This window comes from Chiloscyllium plagiosum, chromosome 7 (assembly GCF_004010195.1).
Source record: "Chiloscyllium plagiosum isolate BGI_BamShark_2017 chromosome 7, ASM401019v2, whole genome shotgun sequence".
NCBI lineage: Eukaryota > Metazoa > Chordata > Chondrichthyes > Orectolobiformes > Hemiscylliidae > Chiloscyllium > Chiloscyllium plagiosum.
Genome location: NC_057716.1, coordinates 65,042,317 through 65,069,915, shown reverse-complemented (window position 1 = coordinate 65,069,915; position 27,599 = coordinate 65,042,317). Strand labels below are relative to the sequence as shown.

Below are 27,599 nucleotides of genomic sequence, written 5' to 3'. Positions count from 1 at the left end.
TTCTCCTGCTCCTTGGATGCTGCCTGACCTGCTGCGCTTTTCCAGCAACACATTTTCAGCATTTGGCTCAATGTGTCTACTCTGCCATTCAATGAGATGATGGCTGATATGACAATTCCCAATTCCATTTTGCTGCCATTTCTCCATAATTCTTGATAATCTTACTGCTTAAATATCTATCTGTATTGGCCTTGAATATACTTAATGAAGCAGCCTCTACAGCTCTCGGTAGTCCAGAGATTCACTCAGAGATGAAATTCCTTCTCATCTTTGTGTTAAATCAGCAACCACTTGCTCTGAAATTATGCCCTCTGGTCCTCGACTCACTCAGCAGGGGAAGCAACCTCTTCATTCATCTCCGAACCAATGCTGTCAAGACCCCTAGAATCTTCTATGTTCCAAAAGTTTACCTCTCAATATTCTAAATTCTAATGAGTACAGGCTCAACCTATTCAAACTGTCCTCATAAGAAAACCTCTCTATACCTGGGACCAATCTCGTGAACTTTCTCTAGACTGTCTACAATACCAATATGGCTCAGTGGTTAGCACTGCTGCCTCACAGTGCCAGGGACCTGGGTTTAATTCCACCTTCAGGTGACTGTCTGTGTGGAGTCTGCACGTTCTCCCCATGTCTTTGTGGGTTTCTGCTAGGTACTTTGGTTCCCTCCCACAGAGCAGAGATGTGCAAATAAGGTAGATTGGCCACGCTAAATTACCCATAGTGTTCAGGGATGTGTAGGTTAGGTGTGTTAGCCACAGGAATACAGGGTTACAGGGATGGGATAGGTCTGGGTGGGATGTTCTTCGGAGAGTTAGTGTGAACTTGTTGGGCTGAATGGTCTATTTCCATGATGTAGAATGGAATTAGAATCCTTTATTCTCACTGGGATAAATCTTTGCTGTGAGTCTGTTGCTGTGACCTATTTCCTTTAACATCTGTCATTGTTCTTCAACCATCTTTTCTGCTAACTCCCACCAATATCATATTCCCCACGTTATTTCTAACCTGCACCAGTATGAGTGGGTGTTCTAAGATTATTTCATCTTTATAAATTCATACTGACTCTGACCGATCTTACAATTATTTTATTTATTTTCATTTCTTTATATCGTATAATCACATCCTTTATAACGGATTCTTGTCTTTTCTCTACTGATGACATCAGGCTAATGTGCCTATAGGCCTCCTGTTTTCTCCCTCCTTCCTTTTGTAAACTGCAGGCACTGTTGCAGAATTAATAGAAGTTTGAAAGGTGATCACTAGTGTATTAATTATCTCTGTAGCTATCTCTTTCAATATTCAGGTAAACGGCTTCAGATCCCAGGGACTTGTCAACTTTCAGTCTCATTAATTTCTCTAGTGCTATTTTTCTTACTAATACTGACTTTTTCAGTTTCACATTCCGACAAGACCTTTGGACCTTTTAATATTTCAGTCAGGTATCTTGTGCTTTCCCCTGAGAAGATGGATTCAGAGTACCTTTTTTAACCTTCTCTTTCATTTGTCTATTTCCTAATATAAATTATTGTGTCTTTGCCTGTAATGGACCCATATTCTTGCTAATCTTTTCCTTCTTTCATATCTATAGAAACGTTTACAATTACTGTTTACGTTTCATGCTATTTTCCATTTATATTTTAACCTTTCCTTATCAATTTCTTTGTCCTCTTTTACAGAAGTCTAAAATTCTCACAATGATCAGTCTTTCAACTCATTTTTTCTGGAAACTATAAGTCTACTCTTTTGATTTAATACTAACTTTAACTTCCCTTGTTAGTCTTATCAATCTCTCCTTTCCTATTGGATAATTTTACCAAGGAATACATGGTTTTTAATAGCCAAGCATTAATTCTTTAAATACTAGCCATAGCCTATCTACTGTCAAACTATTTCATGCATTTTTCTATTTTACCATTGTCAACTACCTCACTATTATTGCATTGTTTAGTTTTAAGCTCACTGTTTCAAATTGAAATACATCTTTTTCAAATTTAATGAGAACTCTAGCAAACTATGATCACTGTTTCCTGAAAGTTCTTTTACAATAGATTATAAATTAGCTCTACTCATTGCACAAAATGTGATCTAAAATACCACAACTCCTGAAAACTATCTTGAACACATTCCAAGAAGTTATCCTCACATCCTTAGAGCAGCACGGTGGCACAGTGGTTAGCACTGCTGTCTCACAGCGCCAGGGACCTGGGTTTGATTCCAGCCTCAGGCGACTGTGTGGAGTTTGCACATTCTCCCCGTGTCTGCGTGGGTTTCCTCCGGGTGCTCTGGTTTCCTCCCACAATCCAAAGATGCACAGGGTGGGTGAATTGGCCATGCTAAATTGCCCATTGTGTTAGGTGGGTTATTCTTTGGAGGGTCGGTGTGGACTTGGTGGGCCAAAGGGGCTGTTTTCATAATGTAGGGAATCTAATCTAATCCTTGGCTCTCATTAGATTCACTTTCATCTACAGTTTTCTACTTCCCACTACCAGTTAGCTTTTATTCCCTCTTAGGTTTTCAATCCACTGATAGGCTACTTTAAACCCTCTCCAAGATAGACCACAGAACATATAATAGCACAGGACAGCAAGAGGCCCTTCGATCCACCATGTCTGGACTGACAATGATGCCACTATAAATTAATCCCATCTGCCTGCACATGGTCAATCTCCCTCTGCTCCCTGCCTGTTCATGTGTCTGTCTAAATGCCTCTTAAACGTTGCTCCACCACTTCCCCTGGTAGGGCGTTCCAGACATCAACCTCCCTCTGTGTAAAGACTTGCCTCACAAAACTCCTTTAAGCTTTTCCCCCTCACCTTAAATCTATACCCCAAAACAGTTGACATTTCTGGGAAAAAAGACTGACTGTCCACCCTATCTATGCATGTCATAGTTTCATATACTTCTATCAAGTTGCCCCTGAGGCTCCGATGCTCTAGTGAAAACAATCCAAGTTTGTCTAACCATTCCTTACAGGTAATATACTTCAATCCAGGCATCATGGTAAATCTCTTTGTATCCTCTCCAAAGTCTTCACATCTTGCCTATAGTATGATAAGCAGAACTGCGACCAGTACTCCAAATGTGGCCTGACCAAGGCCTTATAAAGCTACAACATGATTTGCCAACTTTTAGACTCGATGACCCAACCAATGAAGGCAAGTATGCCTCATGCCTTCTTTACCACCTTATCCACTCGTATTACCACTTGCAGGGAACTATGGACTTGGACTCCAAAATCTCTCTAGCAGTGGGAAATCTCCCCATGAAAATATTAGTCCCAGTAAGGTGTAACCTGTCCTTCTTGTTCAGGTCCCATGTGCCCAAAATCAGTCCCAATGCCCAAGAAATCTGAAGCCTTCCTTCCTCTATCACTTTTTTAGCCATTTGTTCATTTACTCAATGTTTCTATTTCTAGATTCACCAGCAGTTGGTACTGGGAGGAAGCCTGAGAATGCTGCCTCAGTGCTCCCACTTTCGGAACCGCATCCTTCTTTTTACATATGGCGCCAAAGTGGATGACAACCTCTTCATTTTCCATCAATATAATGTTCTGCAGTCACTCTGTGATATCCTTGGTACCAGAAAGGCAACATTCAATCTGGAGTTATGGCAATGGCCACAGAAATGACTGCCTGTTCCTTAACTATTGAATTATCCTATACTAGTGCTCTTCTGCATTCCTTCTCCCTCACCCCATGCAGCTGCCAACTGTGGTGCCACAAGCCTAACCCTCATTACCTTCCTCTGGTGAATTATTGCCCACAGCAGAATCCCAAATGGAAAACCAGTTAATGATTGAGACAGACTCAGGGATTTCTACACTCCCAGCGCAATCTTATACCAGGGTGTGATGACTTTGTTAGGCATGCTATTTACATATGTCTTAGCTTTGCTATGCACCACATTAATCCAGCTACTGTTTAAATTCTAAAGCATGGAGGTCAAGCTTTTGTCGCTGGACACACTTTCTTCAACGTGATCATTGAAGCTTCATGAAACATTCAACAACTCTCCAAAGGCACAGAATGCCGTTTCCATGCAGTTGAGCCATCCTGCCATACCTAAAGTCCAGACTACTTACTAAAAGTAAAATTACTCATTAACCATCTCCAATGCATCTGGCTCTGTCTCTGACTGCTTGTCTCAGGGGCCTCCTCTCATTTGCTCCTCTTAGTGCTTCTGACTGCCTGTCTTGGTGTCTCCACTTGCTCATTTTTTTAGGTGCGCCTGACTGCTTGTGTTAGTGTATCCTCTCACTGTCCCCTCAGGTGTGGACTGAAAAATTGCAAATGACATTATGCCTACAAATGATAACCAATGACTAATCTCTCAGAGAGAATCTAATGATTTCTCCTTGGCATTGAAAGACATGACCTTCACTGAATCTCTCACCACCACAAAATACCAGAAACTTAACAGGAACAGCTATGTAAAAATATTATTGCTACAGTCAGGTCAAATTCTGGTAATTCTGTGGCCAGTAATTCACCACTTGACTTCCCAAAGCCTGTTCTCAACTATCAAAGAGCAAGTCAGGAGTGTGAAGGAATATTCTCCATTTTCCTGTACTTCCAACAATAATCAAGACACTTATTTTCATCTAGAACAAAGAAATCCACTCAATTGACAAGCCCATCCACCGCTTATATAAGCATTCCCTCCAGCACCATGCAAAGTGATAGCAGCATGTATGATCTATAAGATGGATGGCAGTAAATTTCGTGGCTCCATTGACAGCACCTCCCAAACCCAAAGTCTCCATCACTTAAAAAAACAAGAACAGCAGATTCTTGGCAAGACTAACACTGACAAGTTGTCCTCCAAGTCACATACCGTTGTGGCTTCGAAATGTGTTATTATTTCTTCACTGTCTTTGAGTTGACAAGCTGGAACTTCCTTTTCAACAGCCCTACTGTTTTACCATCTCCGGCTGGACTTCGGTCATTTCAGAAGGCAGCTCACCAACACCTGATCAGGGACACTTGGGGATAGGCAACAAATTCTAGTCTCACCAACAGTGCCATATCTCATAAACAAATAAAAAATACTATCAATCTGTGGGCAATTTCACTTTCAAATAATGAATCCAATGCTGTCGTCACCTAATATCCATGCAAACTCACCTTTGCGCAACAGTTTTGGGTATCAGGTAGTAAGGAATAAGACCTTTGCTGATTTTCTCCTTTGTGGTTCACATGTGCTGAGGGCATCTTTAGTATTTCCACTCACTGGCTCACAGAATAAGCTTAACAAGCAGCACGATCGTTACCTATAAACATTTTGGTTTATATACTTTATTTCTACATCATGTGATACAATTAGGAAATACATTTGAAAGGGTTTTTGCCTGGTGACTAGTACTTCCAACAAGTTCTCTTTTTGCATGAGAAGTAGAGATTTGTCTTCAAAGCTAAGAGATATTCTGAGTGTTTTTGCTGCCAAGGCTTGCACTTTTTCCCCAACCTCTTCGAGCTCGGTTTATTTATGCATTAAGAACAGCAATTTATAAATCAGGACAGACCAGTTTAATTCCCTGTCTTTTAGATGAATGTGCCTGGACCACAACAGAGATCCTATAACATTCCTGCGTTATGGAAGGTGAAATCTCAACCCATTATTTCCACTTCAAATGCTTGTCCAGCCAGCCCTTTTGGAAATGCATTTATGTGACTATCAAGAGGAACTAAATGAGCTGAAATAATTGCTGTGGCTGTTCAGCTTGTAAGCAGGAACACAGAAATAGTGAACTCTTGCTCTTCCATGACTGTCTCACCAAGTCGTAGTTCATGGGTACCAGAAAGGTGAAATCATGGAGCTAAAGTTATAGTAATATCATGAAGGAGGAGAAAGTGAGGACTGCAGATGCCAGAGATCAGAGTTGAGAGTGTGGTGCTGGAAAAGCATCAGCATCAACATCCGAGGAGCAGGAGAATCGATGTTTCGGGCATAAGCTCTTCATCAGGAATGAGGCTTATGGGCCAGGGGTCTGAGAGATGTGCTATGCATTTCCAGCACCATGCTCTCGACAATAATATAATGAAGGGCAGGGAATCAGGAGGTTCAAGCTTATGCTATCTACAGCTTAAAAATCCAAAGCGATTGTGATCTGTGGTAGTAATCAGGATGTGAGAACCAGGATTAGGTTCCATCTTTGATGGTTTCAGTCTGGCAACTTGCTTGGACTCCAATGACAGCAGCTGCCATCTCTTCCATCAGGGTACTGATATGGAGGTATGCATTCTTTACTGATTTTCTCTTTATACTTCTGGCTGCAGATTACCCTTGTCTGCAAGGGAAAAGACCAAGTTGGAATGCCACGCTTCTGGGAATTCTCGTGCATGTCTCTATTTGGCTTGTCCTAGGATGGATGTGTTGTCTCAGTCAAAGTGGTGTCCTTCCTTATCTGTATGTAACGATACTAGTGAGAGAGGACATCACTTCGACTGGGACAACACATCCATCCTAGGACAAGCCAAACAGAGACATGCACGAGAATTCTTAGAAGCATGGCATTCCAACCGGAACTCTATCAACAAACACATCGAGTTAGACCCACCTATCACCCCCTGAGAAAAAGAACAGGAAATGAAACAACATCACCACAGGAAATGACATCACCAACCCAAACATATAAACAGAAAACAGAAATCATCAGCAGTGCTTCGCCCTTAGGCCCACTGAAGATGTTACCTAGTAGGGTGACGAAACATCTGGAAATGAACCTTCCAGCTCAGTGAGCAAAACTACATCCAGAACCTCAACCTGAGCTACAAACCTTCTCAAAACTCGCCTTCTGCTCATAAAATTCTTCCAATGCAAAACAATCACATTATCCTCGGGACTTAGTTTCTCATTTTGGTTTAAAAAAAGTTCACGGCTTAAGAAACACTAACAATTTAATTGTTAAATCTCCTCATACACACACCAAAACGCAACTGCCATTTGTGCAGAATCCAAATCCAAACCCAAGTAAATGATATTAAAATATGTATATACATTACATACAAATCACACACCTCACATCACACTGACATATATTTTGTCACAGATAATGCACAAAAGATTACTGACAGTACAGAAATGCTGTTTTGGGCTCGACAAATTTTGATAGCATTTGATTAATATATTCTTATTCAAAGTCCAAAGGTACTCTCAGACAATAGGAATTAAGTAAAAAGGGTTGTCCTAATTCATACTATTATTTATGAGGAGAACCTGAGGTTGCCAGTATTACCCACTATCTATCAGTGCAACATCACTGAGTTACCACTGGTGGAATTCAAATTTCAGAACAAGTTTCTCTTCTCGTTGGAGTGTTTTAGATGCATGGTCTGTTCAGGTGGCTTTTTTCAAGCTGTAAATATAATCTCCTTCTTCCAGTAGACAATATCAGCATAGGAACAAACAATAATTAGTCGAGAGCAGTTGATGTTTGGAGCATCTAAGTGCATTGTAGATCGGCTCAGGAAGCAGGTCATTGCAGTTAGGATGAATGGATGAAATGTTTGATGAAGGGATATATTTCAATAACATCTTTAAAGGGGGAGATAGTCGAGGGGATTGGGAGAAAATCTGAGAAAGAAAAACATGGCCGATTGAATGTTTAGTCACAAAAGTGGTGTAGAGTGAGGGGTTCAGCAAATCTGGAGCCTGAAGAATGTAATGTCCAACATATAGTCAAGACACAGAATGGGCAGGTTACCTGAATGCAACCAAAATGTGAGACAGAATGTGATTCCAGTCTGTGTTTTTAGCTCCAACAGTTCCTGATGGGGTTGGTAGCTATTCTAAATCTTCAGCACACTCGTTTTCCATAATATAAGGAGGAAAGTTTAATATGCTATCCTGAGAGTTCTCTTCAGTACAATCTGATACCATAATGGGGCGCTCAGCAGCTGCAGTGCCAAAAAATCCCAACAGGGAATTCATTCAATTTCTTGCATTATGTTCCTTTTAGAGCTGGAGATCTTAGGAGTTTCGAACCTAAACAGGCTCATCCTTGCAGAGCAATAAAATAGGACAAAGAACTATGGATGCTGGAGATCTGAAGGAGATAGCTGAGGAAATTGTAAAGCCATTTGTGGTAATCTTTCAGGAATCACCAGAGTCAGGGAGGGTCCTGGTGGACTGGAAAATGGCTAAATGTAGTACGCCTGTTTAAGAAGGAAGGGAAACAGAAGACAGGAAACTATGGGCTGGTTAGCTTGATCTTAATAATTGGAAAGAGTTTAGAGTCCATTATTAAGAATGAAATGCAGCAGACTTGGAAGTCCATGGTAGAATAGGGCTGAGTCAGCACAACTGCGTCAAGGAGCGTTCATGTCTGACAAATCTGTTAGAATGGAATCAACTTGGATTTCAGGTAGGCCTTTGGCAAGGTCTGAAAGGAGGCTGCTAAATAAGAGAAGAGCCCATTGTGTTAGAGGCAAGGTACAGGCTAAGATAGAGGATTGGCTGAAGGCAGAGAGTAAGGATAAAGGGGTCTTTTTCAGGATGGCAGCTGGTGACTAGTGGGGTATCACATAGGTCTGTGTTGGAACCACAACTATTAATGTTATACTTTAACGATTTGGATGAAGGAACTGAGGGCATTGTTGCTAGATTTGCAGAGGACACAAAGACAGTTGAGGGGCAAGTTGTGTTGAAGAAGTGGGGAGGTTGCAGAAGGATTTGCACAGGCTAAGGGAGTGGGCTAAGAGGTGATAGATGGAATACAATGTGGGAAAGTGTGAGGTTATGCTTACTGTTAGCTTAGATGTCACAAAAACCAGAAAAATATGAGATGGTGTCCTGGTAATGACTGCAATATTACATCGGATAGAGTTCACCAAGCATGACTTTACAGAAGGTATGGAGAAACATCTAAATAAAGAAGCGCTGAGGGCGTTTAGTGATATCATTAAAAAGTAACTTTTTAACAGTGCAGAAAGGTGAGCATTCTCATTCTATAGCAAGGGTTAATGATCTAATGATTCTTTATCTCCAGTTAATACGATATAATAACGCATCTGAGAGAGGAAAGATGCTTTTAAAGTTGTAAAACACTGCACTTGACAGGAATTGCAGCTAGGTCATAAAATTGGATCCTCTATATTCCTGTGCTATGTCAGCATCATTATGGACTTTGCTGGTAAAGGGTGACACTTCATTTTTCTAGAGACATTCATAAAGACAAATAAAGTCCTCACTAAAAATATAGAAAAAATTGTGATGCATTCATTTGGTACTCAATGGAAAGTCATAAAGATAAAATTAAGAGAAAGAAATCATAAATATTTTGGACCAGTCATAACTACAAGCAACGAAGGCCCAAATTTGGACATTCTAAATTGAACTACAGCCAGAGGAATTGGGCCTGACAGAAAATTGGCCACACTAAATTAAACAGTAGCTAGAGCTAACAACTACAGAGAACAGTGGAAACCAAGGTCAAAGAGATTACAAATATTCGGGGGAAGCAGTTACACTCAGCCTGAGGAATGTGTATTGGAGAAGTATTGATCAGACATTCTAGTACCTTGATGATGGATCAAAACATTCACTTCTACAGGAGTTCAGGATTTCGGCAGAGATATGGAAGGGCATTTGGGAGAATACGAGAAACATCTCGAAATGCCACATAATGGGCGCTGTGCAGCTGAAGGTCCTTCACAGGATTTATCTGGCCTTAGAGCAGCTTGCGAAATTCAAAAAGGGAGCATCTCCATTGTGCCCCAAATGCAAAACAGGTATTGGCACTCTTACCCATTGTTTGTGGTCAAACCACAAGCTTTGCAAGTGTGGGGGTGCTGTAGCAAGTGTCCTGGGGACTGAGGTCAAGGTAGATCCCGTGTCTCTTCTCCTGGGCCTGCCAAATTTGCCTTCCTTAGACGAGCATGGGAAAAAGCTGTTTAATAATCTTACATAATGTGCAAGGAAGAACATTTTGATGAGTTGGGTCATGGAAAGCCCTCTGGCTTGCCGGGATGGTGTAGATTAGTTATGGAACACATCCCCCTGCACCTCCTTACAGGTATGGTGCACCAGAAAACAGAACGTTTCCACAAGACGTGGCGGCCTTTCTGAACCAGCTAGAAGCAGATTTGTCAGCCATATTAACTAGGGCTTTGTTTAGCTATGAGGCCTGGGTCTGATGAGCCTGTTGCCCTGAGAGGAAGAATCTTGAATAAATATGGGTATGATAACTGATGCTCCTAGTGATGGGAAACTTTGGAAGGGGTGCACTGAGTGTCATAATTTAATTTAATTTAATTTATTTTGTTCAATTATTTATTGAATTGTAGTATGGATTTTTTTTTATTGTTTGCTTTGTAGTGTAAAGTAGTAGTTAGTTTATTGTAATTGTTGTTATACTGTCAGATTGTTATATTTTTTGTAATTTCATAACTTTGTAAAGAATAACATTTTTTTCAACCATAAAAAAAAATCAAAAAAAATCTAGTTCTCTCCTAGGATGGCACAGTGGCCCCTTGGTCATCACTGCTACCTCACAGTGCCAGTGACCAGAGTTTGATTCCAGCCTTGGGTGACTGTCTGTGTGGAATATGCATGTTCTCCCCATTTCTGCATGGGTTTCTGGCAGGGACTCAAGTTTCCTCCCACAGTCCAAAGGTGTGCAGGTTAGGTGAGTTGGCGACAATAAATTCCCCTGTAGTGTCCAGAGATGTGCAGGCTGGATGAAATAGATATAGTAAATACAGGGATAGGGTGGGTTTGGTAGGTCTTGGTGGTATACACTCCAGATGGTCGATGCAGACTTTTTGGGCTGAATGGTCCCTATCTGCACAATTACGGATTCTATGATTCTGTGATTTCCAGCCAGTGCTTCTATCCCTCCCTGGCATGGAAAGTATGAAGGGTGTTGGTGCCACACCATTGGATGCTTTGAATCCTGCTCATGACCCCATTGGCCAAAGGACTGAGCAAGAGGAATAAAAACACACATCTGGAAGCCACCCAATCAGCAAAGATTCACAACAAGACTCATGGCAGATGACTGTATGGCAACCCAAAAAGACCGAGGAGAAGATCTGCCCTGACCTGTGAGACACACCTTCATGGAAAAGAACCAACTCTACATCAGACAGAAGGAGATTCAACAGCCCAGCTCAACCATGTGGATAATTATGGGTAATATTTTTTTCTCAGATGGACACAGCTAGATAAAGTGGAAATAGTGTGGGAATTTGGGAATTGAAGTGTTTTTAATAAAGAATGTTTTGTTAATAAAATTAAGTTGAACCACATACTGACTTCTGAGTCACTTTATTTGCCTCACCAACAAGAACACTTGGGTATGTTAAAATATAAACTAGTTGAAGTGTCCAAAGCACAAACAACATTAGAAAGAGATGACTGGTGGTGGCTTTAACCTAAGGGCCACCATACCTCAGGTGAGAGGATGGTTGAAAAGAAGAGTCCATTATAGCAAGGTCAGCTGGTGGAGTATTGAACCCAAGCTGTTGCTGTTACTCCAACCAACTAAATTAACCAACCCTTACCATACGGAATATATGCCTGGAGGCCATAATAATTGCAACATATGGGTTCGTAAAAACTTAAAATGAAAGTCTCTCATTGATAGTAAAATATACCGTGACGTTTTGGCATGATTAATGCAGGTGCTGATAATATCGACTAACTCAAACCTAAATTGGATATCATAAATTGTGCATCATAAGAAATTAATTTCAAGTGCAACATAATTCATATTGCCTTCTTGCTCCATTTAACATCTCACATGCTATTGCCCTGGACAAACAATCTGACTTCACAACCTTCTAGGCCCCCTCATTCAAAAGTATAAAATGGAGTATGAGACACTGAAGATTCATTAGGTTTTAGCAAGGTATGTAGCAGAGATCATTGGAAAATAAGAGTATATAAGAAGTCACATTAGGCTGGATTTTACAGGCTGCCTTGGCAACTACCTTCCCCCAATATTGTTACAAATCTGTCTGTAATTATAATTACCCCTCCCACTAATGTTGAAACTGCAATGCAGTCATTTGGGGAAAGTCTAAATTTTCTTTTGTTTCTAACAATCTCAATGTGGCTCCCATCTTTAAAAATGCCAGCTGACAGAGGAAAACAAGGAATAGGTTTTGGGTGGAAATTAAAACTAACGAAATTTAGCACAGAATGAGGAAAATTTACAGCATTGTTAAAATGTTATTTGGGTTTACATTTTTAGTATTCGTTATAAGGTAAGTATATTAGTCATAGAGTCATAGAGATGTACAGCATGGAAACAGACCCTTCGGTCCAACGTGTCCATGCCGACCAGATATCCCAACCCAATCTAGTCCCACCTGCCAACACCCGGCCCATATCCCTCCAAACCCTTCCTATTCATATACCCATCCGAATGCCTCTTTAATGTTGCAACTGTACCAGCCTCCACCATATCCTTTGGCAGCTCATTCCATACACGTACCACCCCTTAGGTCTCTTTTATATCTTTCCCCTCTCACCTTAAACCTATGCCCTTTAGTTCTGGACTCCCCGACACCAGGGAAAAGACTTTGTCTATTTATCCTATCCATGCCACTCATAATTTTGTAAACCTCTATAAGGTCACCCCTCAGCCTCCGACGCTCCAGGAAAACAGCCCCAGCCTGTTCAGCCTCTCCCTGTAGCTCAAATCCTCCAACCCTGGCAACATCCTTGTAAATCTTTTCTGAACCCTTTCAAGTTTCACAACATTTTTCCGATAGGAAGGAGACCAGAATTGCACGCAATATTCCAACAGTGGCCTAACTAATGTCCTGTACAGCCGCAACATGACCTCCCAACTCCTGTACTCAATACTCTGACCAATAAAGGAAAGCATACCAAACGGCTTCTTCAAAATCCTATCTACCTCAGACTCCACTTTCAAGGAGCTATGAACCCGCACTCTAGGGTGTGTTTGTTCAGCAACACTCCCTAGGACCTTACCAATAAGTGTATAAGTCCTGCTAAGATTTGCTTTCCTAAAACGCAGCACCTCGCATTTATCTGAATTAAACTCCATCTGCCACTTCTCAGCCCATTGGCCCATCTGGTCCAGATTCTGTTGTAATCTGAGATAACCCTCTTTGCTGTCCACTACACCTCCAATTTTGGTGTCATCTGCAAACTTACTAACTGTACCTCTTATGCTCGCATCCAAATCACTGTACCCAGAGTAAAGATGAGAAAAAAAAGACAATCTTCCTAATCTTAGTTCAAAATTTAGCAGGAAATGTGGTTCCTGTAGGAAGGGGGTCAGGTCTATTGCTCTGCCAAAGCAGGTTCCTACTTTAAATACATTTACAACCTTTCACGATCAGTAGCACAAGGAAAAGATGTCGCATCTGTTTAGTATTCATTCAAAGATGATATGCATATGTCATGTTTGTCCACTTTTGAGTGAGTAATTGATTGTACTTATTGAACTCTTCACCACAGAGGAGGAGAGCAGGGACATGGCAACTCGGATAGAGGGCAGGAGCAGCAAGTGTGATTTAAGAATGAGAGTACAGTTTAGATCAGGGCATCTATGGGATCAAGAGGAAGGGAGCAGGTAAGATCAGGATATGGAAGCATGCAACAGAAAGGGTCCAGGATAATGGTGTGGTCAAGGTATAAGGAAGACAGGAAATTTGTTTCCTATTAATAATATTGATTCCATATCAGGGAATAGATGTTTAAACTTTAATATATCCCACATAATCTATGAATTTGAAATCCTGGATAAATCCCCATTTTTTTTACAAAGTCCATTGAGATTGACAACGTTTAAAGTAATATTTGAACTTCCAGACACAACTTGAAAGAATGATTTGGGAAAACCTTCATGTTTTAAAGTTTTTAAAATCATAGAATCCCTACAGTGTGGCAGCAGGCTATTCAGCCCATCAAGACCACACCAACCCTCCAAACAGCATCCCACCCAGGCTCACACACACCCATCCCTTATCCCTGTAACCCTACATTTCCCATGGCTCATCCACCTTGTCTGCATATCCCTTGGCATAATGAGAAATTTAGTACAGCCAATCCACCTAACTGGCATATCTTTAGACTGAGGGAGGAAACCAAAGCATCCGGAGAAAACCCACACGGACACAGAGAGAACATGCAAACTCCACACAGTCAGTTGCCCGAGGCTGGAATCAAACTCTGATGCTGTAAAGGAGCAGTGCCAACTACTGAGCTACCTTGACTAAGTAAACAATATTGATTAAACATTTGTTTCTTTTTGTCAGGTATGTTATACTTTAAATTATAGAAAATAATATCCTCTTTTATATTTATCAAACACTGTACTTTCCATGAAATTATAGCCTTAGTAACAAAATATCCACAACTACTGCAAGCATCCAGTGAGATCCCATATCCGTCTTTTTGCTGAGTAGTAAGTCCACGTGAATGAATCCATCTTCTTCTTCAGTTTTCAGATAGTTCCGAAAACTAACACCAACAGTAGAGCAGTAAATACATTTTTGATGATTCTTCTGCACCTCTCCCACCCCACTATCCCAGTTCTGCCAGGACAAATATTTCAGAATACTTAGAAGGTTGTAGGATTTGTCTTCTGGCTTAGAAAGTATTTCCCTCTTGCATCTTGATTTGATAGTTAACAGACACTTCATAGAGGCATATGGCAGAGAAATAGGCCCTTAGGCAAATCATACCTATGCTGACCAACAAACACCAAACCACACTAATCCCTTTTACCTGCATTTGATGCATAGTCTACAATGTCCTGGCATTTTCAGTGTTCATTCAGATGTTTCTTAAACACTGCGAAAGCATCTGTCTCTATCACTGTCTCAGACAGCATACTCATGTTTCTACCATCCTCTGGATGAAAAAGTTATTTTGCAGATTTCCTCGAAACCACTTGTTCCTCACCTTAGGCCTAAGACCACTGGTTTTAGACATGTCTACCACGGTGAAGAGATTCTTATGATCTGTTCTGTCTATACCTCTCATTATTTTGTTTTCTTTCTGTTGGCCACACATAACTCCTGTCAGTCTCTGATATTCATTGATTTGTAGGAAACTGTGTTACCTGATCCGAACTTGGACATTTTCCTCCTGGGAACAGGCAATGTATTAACTTTGTATCCAGCCAGAAATGCTGATCAGCTATTCTTGACGCAAATTCTCTTTCATCTTAGAAATAAATAGATGTTTTACATCTATTTACATCCCAGTTCCTTGAGAATCTTGCTGGGACTTTGAGAATTGAAGAGTTTAACCATTGCAAATACAGAAGAGCTGCCATTGCCTCCAAGCACAAGTATCTTACACTTTCTTCCCAGTAAGAGAATCTAAGCTTTCCTTTTATCTCAAACATTTTAATCAACCTGGTCAGACATGTTATGACACATCCAGGGCAGGTGTGATTTGAATCCAGATCACTTGGTCCAGAGATAGATACACTACCACTGTGCCACAAAGCTCCATAAAGAAAATTATCTTTTTATATATTTTCTAATCCACCCATTCAGACATATTATGATGCACCTCTGGTGCAGTTGGGATTTGAACCTGGGCCTCCTAGCCTGGAGGTAGGGACGCTCACATTGCTAGGATCCATTTTTTCCTTCAGTATAAAGAGTTTCAAATCAAACTGTTCAGCAATCCTTATATACAACCAGAAGCAGGTGGGATGTGAACCCAGCTGAAGGGTAGGGACACAAGAGCCCTGACTTAAGTTAATAAATGTTAAAACTATATTCACCTGTTTAAATTTTAGTTGACCACTCTCCATCTGGTGGCAGAAACTGGTCAGTGCGCCTGCGGCAAGGATCCAGAAATACCCACAGTGACCAAATCTGCCACTAGTCACAACCCAGGACTTCAGTGTATGTTCAGAATGTGACCCAGGAGAGACTGGACACTGGAGCCTTAAAGCTAAGGATCAATGGTGTGAACAAAAGCTGGAAGATTTGGGAGTGGGGTGGAATCACCGATTGTAGTCACTGGAAGTGTGTAGTCACTGGAAGTGAAACAAGGTGAGAACTTTTCACTTCCGTTTCTCTGAATGAAGTGAGTGGACTCAAAGGAGAAGTTGTCAATGAAAAAACTAGTTCAGCCAGGTGGATGTGGGTGGCAGTAAATGGGGACTGGCTATGTTTGGGAGTAGTTCAAGGAGGAAGTGTTAAACCCTCAGACCATCTGATGGGAGAAATGGAGATGGACGTAATGTACCTGGATGAAAAAGAAATACAGTGTCAGGAAAATGGCAATTGTTAAAGTGGCATCAGAAGAGTTACGAATTTAGATGAAAAAGGACTGGAAAAGGGGAGCGAAGTCACAAACAATATGCAATTGAAAATATCAATCAAATAGCAAGAAGTTCAAACAAAGATCTTGTAACACCACAGTGAATATTCAATAGATTTTAGCCTAGAGGAAAGTATTTTTTCAAAGTTTAAACAGTATTTATGGCATTCAAACATTACCAGCTAGAAATAAATGAAGATTTGAAAAATTTATGGAGGAATTGTAATCCCAAGAGTGCCATCCTTCAACACAGTTAAAGCATCTTCTGAGGTCAAAACAGAAGTGTATGAACATTGTCTGCCTCTGCCAGATTGATAATCCAATTCAATATATTGTCATTGATTGCATTACCTTTCATTTTTGCTGTTACATGCAATATGCCCTCACATCAAACACAGAATGTTTCAGACTTTAGTATCAATTAATGAAACAGAGCCCTGTCTTGAAAATGAACATGAAGTGTTTACTGTGGAATTATTGTTTATTGATAAATGCATCCGATAATGTTTAATCTTAAAATGGTTTCCTGGAATGGGCTGATGACCCCCTCATTTGACCAGAATAATCAAGCTCCCATCTTCATCTCACAAACTTTACATCTACGAGACATTCAGATGATACTGAATGTCACAGCATAAATTATCAATGTGTTAGAGGTAGTTAAGATCTCTCCAGTTACTGCAGCATAACCGTATCACAAAAGAAAATAACAGAAAGCATTAAGTGACGGAAGACCCAATGGGTCTTGAGTTTCAGGTTTGACAACATAAGTGTGTGAATAGGAGTTATGCCTGGCAAAAAGCATTGTCAGAAATCCACTGATAGTTCATTTAAGTTTTTCGAGGAGGTGATTTGTGAAATTCGCAGATGAATCAATCCAAATACACAAGGACTGGGGGAGGTTGGGGTGTAATGAAAAATTAAGGAAGTGAAAGTTTCTACATTGAAAGTCTTGACTTCTGTGGCTGAACTGGATCTTACCTGGCTGGTGGTAGTGAAAGAAAGTGGTATGTGATGAAGTATTCTGATTCTGTTAAAAGTTAGAGAAGAGGGATACAATTGCTGGAGGTAAAGCTATTACATATTGTATAATGGGCCAATTAGGAAGAGTGGGATACTGAAGGCATTATTAGCTCCATGTTGTTGAGAAAGTTGAATATCATGCCTGCTACATAAAGAAAAATGAGAAAAGAATACATGGAAGTTCTGTGTGGTTGCTTCCAATATGTCTGGCAGATTAATGGGAAGGAAAGGAGTTCTCTGCCTTTGCTATACACTGAAATTCATTAGATTTCACTTCATTGTTTGACAGCATGGAAAAAATATCAGCTTCTGCAAACCTTGGTCCAATCATGTGAACTCCAGCTAACTCACTTCAATATGCAGGCACTGAATGAGGTATTTTCAGTCCTGGGGTGCCATCAGGGTGAGGCTGCAAAGTATACAGGGCAGTGTTGGAGAAACTCCAGGATGTTGGTCCAGTTACTCTTAGGAATTTAAATAACTATTTGATTTCTTAAAGTCCATTCCCCAACTGGTCAATGGCAACCAGAATTATGCTCCCAGTTCCGTTGGTGTAGCTACTGTACCATGTCTCCTGACACCGGATGCTGCCTGAACTGCTGTGCTCTTCCAGCACCTTTAATCCAGCAAAACAAAGAGGCAACCAATCATCCTTGCACAAGTGCCTTTATTTTGAGGATTAGTCTGATGAAAAGTCCATGACAAGATTATCCCAGAATTTGAGTGCCTTCTGGAAGAGCCAGCTATAATAAGGTGCTGATAATATTCAGCAGTAGCTGTCCACATCTCAGAATTCTGGTCCCAGGTAGCATTATAATAGGACAAAGAGAAGATTGCACGGTAAGTAAAGGTGTGCATGGGGCAAAACTGATCAATCTTTTCGTACATAATTGTAATAAATCATTGGAAAATTTAATGCAAGGATTGCTGAGCATTTGACTTTCTTGTATGAAATACTTCTAATACTGAATTTCAGAATAAGGATGATGTTGTTAATGATAAGATGCAAGGGAATCCTTAACTGTAAAGTTGAGAGGAGGTGATTGAGATTGTCAAATAATACTGCTCCAGTCATCTGTGAAGAAACACCAAATGACTTTGTCTCTTAACTATCTATTCACCTTTGGGGTATGCAATAACACATGGATCCAATTAATGCAGTCATCAAAACTCTACAAAATCCAGCAATTCTCTTTCATCTGTTTGGGATCTTTATAAAATGCATAAACTTCAGTATTCTTGCAAACATAAGGCATTAGCAATTTGCTTTAAAAGGGATTGCACAGCAAAATGGTTAATCAGACCCTTTGAATGAACTCTCGACATAAAAATTAAAAGCTGTCACAAAACTTCTGTAGGCAATTGATATGCAGATATAGTTCAGCAGTGAACTGATCTTCCCTAGGACTTCAAGAGTGAAGTCTAGCTAACTGACTCATGAGTTTTTTTGAATGATCTTTGAAAATGCATATGGGTCCATACATTCTATTGGGTGCTACTGCTTAATGACCTGACTATCCTGTGTGTTGCCTGATCAATCTGGTTTCCTCTACTACCTCTTGACTCTCTTCCCACCAGCATCTATACATGTTTTTTTTTAAATCTTTCAAATGACGTGGACATTGCTGACTAGACCAACATTTATTGCCTATCCCTAACTGCTGTGGAGAAGGTGGTGGTGAGTTTCCTTCTTGAACTGCTGCAGTCCTTAGGGTGTATGGATAAGAATTTTGATCTGTAGTAGTACAGGATCATTTCCAAATCATGATGGTATGTGGTTTGGAGAGGAATCTGTAGATGCTGGTGATCCAATTTTTCTGCTACCATTGTATTTCTGGGTGGGAAAGGTTCTGGGTTTGGAAGGTGTTATCAAAGGAAACTTAATAGGTTACAGCTTTCCATCACTTTTTTGACAGTTGGGAGGAGTTTTATAATGCAGTAATTGGTCAGGTTGATTTGACCTGCTTTTTATGGACAGGATATACCTGGGGAATTTTCTGCATTGTCAAATGCCAGTGTTGTACCTGTACCAGAAAAATATGGTTCGGGCCACAGTTAGTTCTGGAGTAGAGGTTTTCAAATACTATTGCCAAATGTTGGCACAGTCCATTAGCCTCTGCTATAACAAGCGTCTGTAGCCATTTCCTAATATTATGTGAATTGAATTGTCGAAGACTAGTATCTGTGAGGTGTAACCTTCGTGCCTCATAAAGTCACAAATTTGTGAATGTTAAGTTGGAGAGTTCACATTCAGCTGCAACTTAATTTGCGGTAAATTGTTGGTTGACTTAAAGGATAATAATAAAACAATCAGAAAGATAATCATACAAATTAGTGTATATATATATATTCATGTAAAAGTCAATTTTTTAAGTCTAAATTCTGTGGAAATATATAAGGGGTTGGCCTTCACATGAGTAATGTTATGGTTGAAATCCACCCTCTTCCATTGTCTTACTAGGTCATAAACAATTCTTACCAACTATGTTCCCAAAAGTAGTTCAAATGGAACCAAAGGTATCTGTATTACTGAATTAATAAACGCCATGGAAACAAGCATCAACTTTCATAGGCAAACATTTATCAATTGAAAAATATGCCATAAATACTAATTCATACAATTTCAGTTCTTTCACTATACCATATAGAACCAGAGCATGCACTGAACATGTACTAAAATGCAAAAAAAAAACCACACATCTGCAGAATCAAATAATACACCCCAAGCTGCTTCTTGAATTATATGATTATGTGGATCATCAACATTACATCCACCAGCATTCACATTCTCAGGTGGCCATATCATTCCACAAAAATCATCTATGCTATCAACGGTATTGGTTTTCCCAGATATCTTGAATGATTTGACATCCACCTCCATTTTAATTTCATTTCAGGTTTCTAAAACCTACTCATATTGAATTACTGATGTCATAACTTGGAGGCTGCCTCTCTTGGTGAATGTTTTTGCTCCTCTAATTACCCAGTCAATTCACTTTTTTCTCATGTTATCACAGAAGACTTTGTTTTAAAGGAAATTCATTGGTTAAAAAAGGCTGACTTGACCACTTGGAATCACCACTGTTTTGCCATCTAATTTCAAATGTAAAATTATTGCCAAGATATGATTTGATCAGGTCACTTCAACTTTGCTCACCATTTGACGGACTGGTATGTCAACATCTCTGAGAATCTTATCCATGTTCCTAATTCAGGCCAATCCAATCCCCTTTTCGTCATAAATTTTTAAATTGCGATGTCATCAAGTTTTATGTTTCCTCTGTTGCACATTTATTTCTAAGGATTTGCTTAAGCTACATCGAAAGATTCCTCCAATCTCTAACACTCTTCTTCAATATCTTGATTCTTGCTGTGCACCACATTACTTGTCTAATTTATGTTTGGACTGTGCTATAGAATCTGCTGTTTCTTCTTGCTACAAAGTTGGCATATTAGTGAAGTGTGACATCAGTGTACACTGATAAGGTGGAAATGTTGACATTGTATGTTGATGCATGCAGGCACAAAGAGTTGAACAGTCACTTCAATGTTGTGATATTGTTTGATTCTAACAAGTAAGTTTGCACCAGAATAAGTTTGACTTCAGTGCTTAGTGGGTGATAAGTACAAGCTTGGAATTTTCTGAGGGCTCAATTTATCCATGAGCTACATGACAGATGAATGATAGCTTGCCTAAATTAACCTTTCCATGAGAGCAACCATTGCTTTAGTATACAAGTAGTCTCCAGGTTATGAATCGTTCTGGTTTTGAGTCCATTTGCAAGTTGGAACACAACGCAGGACAATATAAAGTAGATGATTATAAGTACCGGGAATATTCGTATCATAGAATCATACAGTGCATACGAGAACCTTCAGCCCATTGAGTCTGCACTGATATGGGTGAAACATCCAACCTACAACCTAATTCTTTTTACCAGCACTTATATGTCAGAGCTTTAAAACCATACCTCTGTATGGGATCACGTTCATAAATACAAGCACTCATTAGTTAGATGTTCATAAATTGGGGACCCCCTGTATATAGTATTTATTTTTCCTGAAACAGAACATACCTGTAAACATCACATTCGCAACAAAAAGAATTCTGACTGTTCAAAGTTTGGGAGAAGATTTGTAGCTCGGTTGCTCGTTGTTGTGATTCTGTTTGCCAAGCTGGGAATTTGTGTTGCAGACGTTTCGTCCCCTGTCTAGGTGACATCCTCAGTGCTTGGGAGCCTCCTGTGAAGCGCTTCTGTGGTGTTTCCTCTGGCATTTATAGTGATTTGTATCTGCTGCTTCCGGTTGTCAGTTCCAGCTGTCCGCTGCAGTGGCTGGTATATTGGGTCCAGGTCGATGTGTTTGTTGATTGAATCAGTGGATGAGTGCCATGCCTCTAGGAATTCCCTGGCTCTTCTCTGTTTGGCTTGTCCGATAATAGTAGTGTTGTCCCAGTTGAACCCATGTTGCTTGTCATCTGAGTGTGTGGCTACTAAGGATAGCTGGTCATGTCGTTTTGTGGCTAGGTCGTTTTGTGGCTAGTTGGTGTTCATGGATGCGGATCGTTAGCTGTCTTCCTGTTTGTCCTATGGGGTGTTTTGTGCAGTACTTGCATGGGATTTTGTACACTACATTGGTTTTGCTCATGCTGGGTATTCGTCCTGGTGAGTTGTTGTCTGAGAGTGGCTGTTGGTTTGTGTGCTGTTATGAGTCCTAGTGGTCGCAATAGTCTGGCTGTCAGTTCGGAAATGCTCTTGATGTATGGTAGTGCGGCTAGTCCTTTGGGTTGCGGCATGTCCTCATTCTGTTGTCTTTCCCTTAGGCATCTGTTGATGAAATTGCAGGGGTATCCGTTTTTGGCGAATACATTGTAGAGGTGTTCTTCTTCCTCTTTTTGCAGTTCTGGTGTACTGCAGTGTGTTGTGGCTCTTTTGAATAGTGTCTTGATGCAACTTCTTTTGTGTGTGTTGGGGTGGTTGCTTTCGTAGTTCAGGACTTGGTCGGTGTGTGTGGTTTTCCTGTATACCTTTGTGGTGAATTCTCCGTTCGGTGTTCTCTGTACCATCACATCTAGGAATAGGAGTTGGTTGTCCTTCTCTTCCTCTCTAGTGAATCGGATTCCTGTGAGTGTGGCGTTGATGATCCGGTGTGTGTTCTCTATTTCTGTTTTTTTAATGATTGCAAAGGTATCATCTACATATCTGACCCAGAGTTTGGGTTGAATTTGCGGTAAGACTACTTGTTCTAACCGCACTACCGCTTCTGCTATGAGTCCAGAGATGGGTGAGCCCATGGGTGTGCCGTTGATTTGTTCATATATTTGGTTGTTGAATTCTGACTGTCGTAAGTTGGAAATATTAAAGAGTGCACAAATGATGTCTGGGCTCAAACATAATGACTGATTTCTATGAACCCTTTTGTCTGATATGCTGAGTTTAATGTTTGTCCAGGTTAAGAAAAAGATAGAACCCTATTTCCGCCATTTAACGTTGCTCTGTGATTCCTGGATCAGCCATTTGGAGCCTCCCTGCACCTGTAGAAGCAATGTATCAGTTGGAATATTAAAAAGGTGAGAGGAAGGATTCCCATCTTTATTTCTATTTGAAACACTTGCTGGATGTTCCAACACACTAAGAAAAAGCTAACACTGTAGTCTGTAGTTGTCTCTAAATTTCTACATCCTGGTGCTGATATTAGGCAAATGTTCTGCATATGTGCTGCTCCTGTTTAGGTTCTCAGTGAAAAGGACCAAAGACAATGAGCCCTATACATTTTTGGAATGTTACAGTATAGACACAGACTATTTAGTATTCAGGTTTGTTCGTTATGAGTCACATAGCTCTCCCGCTTGCTTCCGCTACTCTTCAATATCCCTGCTTCCACAGACTTCATCAAAGATGTCTAGCAAGCAATCCTACATTTTAAACACTGTCATACTTCTTGTGTCTATGTTAAATTTGCTTTCAAATTGAATTCGTGTCAATTTTTGAACAAGGAAATTAGCACAGAAATATTCCTAATGTTTCATGACCACATAGCAAAAGATTTAAAATTACCTGTAGGAAATTTCAGTTCAGTTTGACTTATAGTATTTATAAAGGAGATTGAACTTTAACGATGAATTATGCAATTTTTACTACAGTGTTGACATTTGATTACTGAGAATCAATGTTAGCAGCTTCTGGTTCTTCCACTCAAAGCACTCTTACTATTTATGCAGGCTAATTCGGTTTCCGTGAAGCGTATCTTATTTTCTAAGACATAGCTGTAATTAATCCCATTGAAGACATCTATCCCTTTTTTATAAATCTCGCATTTCCAATTGGTAGTTCCTTTACTTAAAAGTGAATTGGGGTCAGAAACATACATAGTCTGAATGAAGAAGGACTAATTTTATGATTATATGCTTTACAGGAGACACCTCACAATTTCTCAAACTCAGCACTGTCAGTAGAAATGACTGCCTGAATGGAAGCACAGGCAGGGAACTCCGAACAGTGGCAAACAAGAACGGGTTACCACTCTGCTCATATTTCTTTAAACGTTCATTCTGAACTCTGCACAACTAGACAGGAATTCTGATCATTGTTCCTTTGTAGATGCGGAATGTATCTTAAATTAACATAGTGCCCCTGTTGTGCAGATGGGGGAAGTCAATCCATGTCCCCTTTGCAGCAGTCAGTGAGTTCAGCAGTGTTCCAAGACTTAAATGTCCAGCAGCACAGCCAGACACTTTGACAGCTCTTGTGAAAGGTTAAGTATGTAAGGTAAGTGTGGGGCTAGGATGGCAATGTTTAAGGGATTAGAGTACCAAAGTGAGCCGGGTACAAAGTGGGAGTGTTGCCTGAGTAGCTAGCACTGGTTAGGGATTGGGTTGGGGGAGTGGGTTGTAAGGGAATTTGGTGCCAGATGGTGGGGATGTGAGGGCCAGTGGAAAAGGGAGTTGGCTAGATTTGGAGGTGGGAGTGCAGCTCTGATGGAGGTTGCAGGTCCTGGGTCTCAGGGGTTCAGGATAACAGCAGTATTGGATGTCAAGGTAGGCAGGGCTTCAGGCCAGATCCTTAGGAGTGGGTGGAGATTTTCTGACTGGGGTGTGGAGGGGATTGTGAGGAATATGAGCTACATGCAGTTAAGATGTGTTATGTAAATTGTGTGTGTGTGTGCGGTGAGGGTGGGACGGTGGTGAGGTCAACTTCATAGTTACACAGAAGTTACACTGTGTTTTTAATCATATGGCATTCCTGAGGAATCTTTTAACTTTGTGTATGTTTAGCCCTCTGAATTCTCCAACACAGGGGAATGGTCCAACAGAACCTTCAATCTCCTGTGCAATTCCCACAGAGTCTGTTGCATCTGGGATTCCACAGGGTCCTAATGCACAACTCCAGTCTGCAAGGGTTAATAGCATATCTAGACCACGTTCTTGTAAAATTTGCCCTCCCAAATATCACTGTTCAGAAACTGAGCCAAATATATTTGAAAACACAAGAAACTGAAAATAAATTGTCCCAGTTTCCTGAAAATAATTATTTTTATAAATTATTGAATTCATTCGTATTTGCACAAATAATGAATTAATGTAATAAAAATTCATTTAGTTTGAAACTTTGTGACAATTCAAATGGTTGCAAGCACACTGCTCCATATCTGAGTAAGAATATTAGCTTGGTCTCTTCCATAGTTAACACGGTATACCACAAAGGAATCCATTAGCTCAGTTGGCTGGGTGGCTGGCTCGTGAGGCAGAATGCCACCACAGTATGGATTTAATTCCCACACCAGCTGAGATTGTCATGGAAGTTTCTTATTCACAATATCTTTCTCTCACCTGAAGTGTAGTGACCCTCAGTTAAACCACCATCAGTCATCTCTCTCTGATGGGAGAGCAACCTTATGGTCTCTGAATGCTATAGTGACTTTACTTTTTTATTGTTACCCAAAAAGGAGTACTTAAACCTTTTACCCTGGTATTCTTCCCTTGTGACAGACAAAAGGCAGGGAACCAACTCAGAATTTAATTTAAAAAACTCTTTTTTATTTTAATTCTTTAAGTATAATAATCAAAGTAAAACTTACATTTGTTGCAACATTTACTTCTTATTTCATCTAACTTAACTTTAACTCACTTTATTTAACTTCACTTTACCTTACTTTACTTAATTCACATTTAACTCCAACTCTAACTTTAGCTCTATAAGTTTGGCTTGAATAAATTACTATCATGATTCGAGTGGTGGCTAACTTTGTTCTCTGCTTAGATCTTGCCTCAAGGTTCTTTATCTTCTCTGGAAGTGATTTCAGGGCACATGCTTCTCAAATGTGGTCTCAAAGGCTACTCCTGAGAAAATCTTATGTTCTGTTAACTTGTTTGAAAATGTGTTCCATTTCCAAAATGATCTCTGGCACTCAGCCAATGAATTGATTCATATCCTGATTACATTGTTCAATCCTAGCCAATGGATCTTACTGGTAAACAATTCCCAAATGTTTCCACTACATCATAAACAGTGACATTCCATGCTCCACGTATGTCCTGAGACAAACATAAAACCTGCTTTATTTTGTCAGGGAACCGCAGGTCGCAACATATCCTAGCTATAGTTTTAACTGAGGTCAGTGTATAAACTAGCTTGACTAAAATTTCCAGCATGCTCAATTGTAGCTCTTTCTGCTGCTTGTCACCTGACCACATTATTATAAAACCATTCTGGACTGATCACTGAAACTGTTCAACAACTCTACTAATATTACATTCACAACATATTTGTAATTTTACACCATATTACCAATCAGCTGAATGCAATCATGTGTATCAACTTGTCTAACAGTCAGTACAAGTTGAAGAATGTTCTCTTCATGTTTCATACACTGTGAAATTGAAACATGACAGCTAAAAGTTACAAATAGTCAAAATAACACACAATTATAATTGTATTACAATTGTATTATAAATTGCAATTGCAAAACACATTTCTGATTTTAACAGTGATTCTGTGGGAAATGGGTGTTTCATTGGCTCATAGGTTTCAAAGAACTAATAGCACTGAAACAGGCCGTTAGACCCACCAAGCCTGGGCTGACTCATAAGGCCCTTTGAAACTAAAGTCCATGTAGACAACATACATTGCCCTACCTTCATCAATCATGTTTGTTACTTATACAAAAACTAATCATGTTTGTGAGACATGACCTGCCCGTACAAAGCCATGCTGCCTATCACAAATATGTCTAGATTTTTCAAAATGTGATTAAATCCTGTCCCTAAGAATCTTCTCCAATAATTTCCCTACCACTAACATAAGGCTTACCATCATATAATTTCCCAGATTATCCCAGTTACCCTTCTTAAACATACGTACAACTCTGGCTATTCTCCAGTCTTCTGGAACCTCTGCTGTGACTGAAGAGGATAAAAAGACTTCGTGCAAGAACCCAGCAATTTCCTCCCTTGCATTTGTCAATATTCTGGAATAGATCCCATCAAATCTTGGTGAATTATCTACCTTTATGCTTTTCAAAACACCCAGCATTTACCCCCTTTTTTAATATTGTCATGCCCTAAAATAGGAGAAAGTGAGGACTGCAGATGCTGGAGATCAGAGCTGAAAATTGTGTTGCTGGAAAAACGCAGCAGGTCAGGTGGAAGGTGTTAGTAAAGTGGATGAACTGTTCAACCTCCTCGTGGGAGCACGAGGTAGCGCCGATACAGTCATCGATGTAGTGGAGGAAAAGGTGGGGTGTGGTGCCAGTGTAGCTGCGGAAGATGGACTGTTCCACATATCCGACGAAGAAGCAGGCATAGCTGGGGCCCACGCGGGTCCCATGGCTACTCCTTTGGTTTGGAGGGAGTGGGAGGATTGGAAAGAGAAGTTGTTCAGAGTGAGGACTGGTTAAAAGTCAGTCGAAGGAGAGTGTCGGAAGGGTACTGGTTGGTTCGGCGGGAAAGGAAGAAGCGGAGGGCTTTGAGGCCTTCGTGATGGGGGATACCTCGTGCTCCCGCGAGGAGGTTGAACAGTTCATCCACTTTACTAACACTTTCCTAACACTTTCCACCCCGACCTCAAATTTACCTGGACCGTCTCAGACTCCTCCCTCCCCTTCCTAGACCTCTCCATTTCTATCTCGGGCGACCAACAACACGGACGTTTACTATAAACCGACTGACTCCCACAGCCACCTAGATTACACCTCCTCCCACCCTGCCCCCTGTAAAAACGCCATCCCATATTCCCAATTCCTTTGCCTCCGCCGCATCTGCTCCCAGGAGGACCAGTTCCAGGAGGACAACCCAGATGGCCTCCTTCTTCAAAGAC

The 27,599-nt window shown here is 40.4% G+C and overlaps 1 protein-coding gene across 3 annotated transcripts in view; it reads right to left on the bottom strand.

Annotated features, from left to right (window-relative positions):
• Positions 1–27,599, bottom strand: part of cers6 (ceramide synthase 6) — a 250,358-nt gene that overhangs the window by 90,448 nt on the left and 132,311 nt on the right. The window lies entirely within an intron of this gene.